The following is a 4343-nucleotide window of genomic DNA, read 5'->3' on the forward strand; positions in this document are numbered from 1 at the left end:
CCAATCTTCTGCTTTGATTTCTTTTTCTCCCTGCCAGCAATTAACCACAACTTGACTTGCCATGAAAAACGGGATCTCTCTCTGTCTCTGTCAATCAGGTCAGGCCGTGATCTTCTTTCGACTTCCACACCGTGTTTATTTTCTATACTGTACAGTACCAACGCGTCTGATAACATCAGGGGAAGAAGACGGGATTAACAAAAAAAAAAAAAAAAAAAAAGACCCGAAAATCTCATCGGACAGCCTGTTGTTGCCAGGGCACGACTGGCTCGTGCGCTCTATTTCGCGAAATTGCATCCGTAGCGTGCCAAACCAAAAAGGGACAGGGGTTTGTGGCGTTGTCCTCCTGCAGGGCTCTCGTCTATTCCTTTTTTTTTTTCTCTCTCTTTTATTATTTGATTTATCCAGTCTCTTTCCACGCGGTAGTGTCCAGTCATACTGTAGGTAGTCAGTCACTTGCATCGTGTGGGCGGCAGCGCCAACCCGCTCTGCCGTAAGTCATCATGTGCAAGGTATGTGCATATGTGGGTCCCATATAGGAAAAAGAAGTGTGGTACGTGTGAGAGTGTCGAAAACAGTCCCCTTTTCGCATTGGGCTCCACCCTTGAAAAAAAAAAGAAGAAGAAGAAGACCAGCCAACAAGGATGCTGGGACCCTGAACTTTCAACGGGCGGCCTGCAGAAGATTGGAACGATGATTTTGACTCCACCAGAGCTCTCCCTTTGAGTGGTGCAAACCTTGTGGCCCGGTACATGGACTTTTCCAGTGCCGGCATACTCTAGGACTAGCATACCCAACTGCGTTAAGGGACAGGATAGGTGGTTTCCAGCTGCAAGTATGGTATGGTATGCCGAAACGGAATCGCGGCTGGAATGCTGTGCACAGCTTTGTGCTTACGATATTAGCTAAAAGTCTGGTCATTTTTTGGGGCTTATAGCTGTGACGCAGGTTTTAGGGAACACGTCTAGACCCCTTGGCTGTTCGGGGTTTTCTGTGTGCTGTCTTTTTTTTTGTCACTGTCTCTTGTAAGAGGTCCACCATACGTCTTGTCAAAAGTGGATGTCTCGTGTTGCCGATCTGTGTTCAAAGGCTCGTGCATTGTTAATCACCGATTGTATTTAGCTTGCATACTGGGCTGGTTATGTGCTTGAGGACAGAAAAAACAACTGCGGGATGAGCCTGACAGTGGGTTGAAGCTAATGCCAAGGTCTCAATTTTTTCAGCTTTTTAGTCTTATCTAATTATTGAAAGGAATGCTACAAATTTACGATGTTGCAGCGAAAAGGGACCGCCATCTCAAATCTTGCCAACCCATCTCGTGTGCCTTGATTATATCACATTATTGGAATAAAATAAATATTGAAATAACAAAATAATAAAGGAGGGATGGCACACGGTAGCAGGAAACAATGATCTGACTTTGACTGTTTCTTTGACCGGCGCTGCTTCGCTCTTTTGACAACCGACATGCCTCCTACTCCACCTCATGTCCACAAAAACAGAAGAAAAGGCTTGCATCACAATGCATCCCGTTTGAAATGACTGGTCGGCGGCTACTGGGACGAATTTAATCAATCAATCGAGATCCACCTTCTTTGGGCGGGTTTGCAAGTGCCCTGGACGGAACAAATGGCCTAGGCTTCTCAGATGGGGTCAATAATTAGATTACGGACGCTACCCGGCATCCACCCCGACCACCGCCCAGTCCCACCCGAATATCTCAAGTTTCCAGTCCGTGCCAGGCAATTGAATCCGAGAGATGATTTTTTTTTCCTTACCATAGCTGCTTGACTGGGCTTTTGTTGCGAAAGGGGCTATGCCATTCCCTTCCTTTCGCCTTTTTGGATATACAAAAAGGGAGGTCCCAGTCGACCAGGGTTTGTTTCTTATCACGGGGTGTGCATTCTCAGGCCTCAGGTGGTTTTGCAAATATCACAACAGAGCGTTTCAAACAACGACGCATCAGCTCACTATTCGGGTTTGTTCCTCAACCAGCATATGATCATCTTTTTCACGCTCAATTCGGTGGTGGGGCCTTGGATTGCTAGTCTAGTTCATGATAGATATCATGGTAGTACTTTGTACTAAAACTAGTACGTAGTAAGTAGTATTTTATTTTTTGGAGTTGTTTTTTTATTTTTTTTTCTGGGTCGGGGCCCATGAGTTAATTCCCCTGAGCAAGGTGCTGTTTAAGCAGTTCTAAGACAAGGGGGAATACTAGTAAGCCCGACACAAAAAAAAGGTGAAGAGAAACAAAGAAATAAATCCTGCGATTTGACGCCAAAAGAAAAGGGTCAGTGCTGCGAGACGGAGTTGCTGTCATTGCCTGTCGGCACCCTTGCATGCTTGGTTAGGTATCTACGGTATGCAATCTATGGTCAGACATTGAGGGTTGGCTTGGGTGTGCACGGTAATAATAGCCCCCCCCAGGGAAGTGTAGCCCATGAACATGGAGAAGAAAAACCAAAGACAAATTAAAAAGGGCGGCTTCCCTCTTTTTTTCAGGGACGGAAAAATCAATCAGAGACAAAGACCGAGATGGAGGATCCGCCAATTCAACATGAAAGAGAGAGAGTGCCATGTTTGTCGAGATGATGACAATCAGGGCTCAAATTACCACTTCGTAAAAAGGGGGCTGGAATCGCTGGCAAATTTGTCCGATTTCCATTTGGCCATGACCAGAACCAGACCGTTACATACAACGCAGGGCTTGCAACATTGCTGAATTCATTCCCTTGTCGCCATCCTGCAAGCCGGCTGGGCCGCTACTTAGCTGCGGCGTCATTCGGCAGTAGAGTAAGGTACGTAAATAGGTAGGTACCGAGGCAAGGTAGGTATTCAGGAGGAAGTAAGGTTGGTAGGGTACTTTGGTTCTTGGTCCCGTAATAAAGCGCGTACTGTGTGCACGTTCGATCACCCACACACACACCACGCTTTTGGGTCTGCCAACCAGAACTGAAGAACTTGGGTGTACCGGTAAAGTTATATCTACTGTACTGTACGGGCGGCCAGGCGACGGTCACCGACTTCGGATGGATATTTCTTGGCTCTTGGCTCGTCATTCATGGTGAGAAACCCGTATTACTGTACCTAGAGAAAATACACTCTGGCGGCTAGCGAGGTTATCATTATCGCCCCCAAATGACAATACGTAAGATACCTCATTGCAAGACAGCCGCCAAGGATAATAAAATTCCTATTTGGATGGGACTGGTTTCGTCAACTGATGCATCCGATTTCTTTTCCAGTTTCGGCAACTTGGACGTACTACTGGTAATATTGAATGGCTTTTCGAGAAAAAAAAAAGATTAAAATAATAATAATAATAATAATAATAATAATAAATAAAACACAGTAAAATAAAATAAAATAAAATCCTCCTCCCTTTACAGATCAGCTGATGTGTAGTCCCGTACCTTCTTCGGCATGTTAAACGGTTTTGGTTTTTATTTTCTGGGAACAGATACAAGGGTCCACTTCTTTTTTCTATGCTTGCTCAACAAACGCCAGCAACCGTCCAATCCATTTCATTGGAAATGGCAGAAAAATCGGTCAGTCGGTTGGTCGATCCCATGTATCACTCACTCGAGTGTCTAGACACCTTTGTCTCGCGACGATCTCCACCATTATTGTTAAACATGTTAAACAGCCGGGCGATGGATGTCTCGAATCGCAATCCTTATTGAAAACAATGCTGCCTTTGTGTTTCTCTCTCTCTCTCCCCTTTTTTTTTTAATTATCTTTTGACGCTATCCTTTGGTTTTCCTCCCACTTCGGGTCAGCAACGAAAAGAATAGTCCCTCCAGCCCAGACTCGGTTTCGATCCAAAGCTCACTTGTACCCGGTCTAGTTCCAGGCTCCAGGCTTTAGGCCGAGTATAGTCTGGTCCCTGCTTGGATTCATCTTGTCCATCATGATCTGATTGATTTGACATGACCCCCGCTCAGACTACCGCCATCTCGCCAACGAGCTCAAACGCGGCAGGCTAGGCTTGGAGGCGGAACGGAGAAATTTAGTTTGCCTTGATTAACCAGCTGCTATCTTTCTTACTCCAACACCAAGACCCAAACCGCCCCTCGCATTGGGTCCTTTAGCCCTCGTGACACTGCAAAGGCTGCTTTAGGTCGGTCATCCAGCAACTAATTCATCCTATCACCGGTAATTTTCCCCACACGACAACCATCTGGTCTATCTCACTACTACGTGGTGCTTTGACTAGAACTAGAAAGTGATAGCACACCATCACACCCCCCTACCCTTTAAAGATTTTGGGATGAATTGGGGGCACCGGAGAAGAGAGAAAGAAAAAAAAAAAAAAAAAAAAAAAAAAAAAAAAAAAAAAA

The sequence above is a fragment of the Pyricularia grisea genome (genome assembly GCF_004355905.1).
Source record: "Pyricularia grisea strain NI907 chromosome Unknown Pyricularia_grisea_NI907_Scaffold_2, whole genome shotgun sequence".
Taxonomy (NCBI): Eukaryota; Fungi; Ascomycota; class Sordariomycetes; order Magnaporthales; family Pyriculariaceae; genus Pyricularia; species Pyricularia grisea.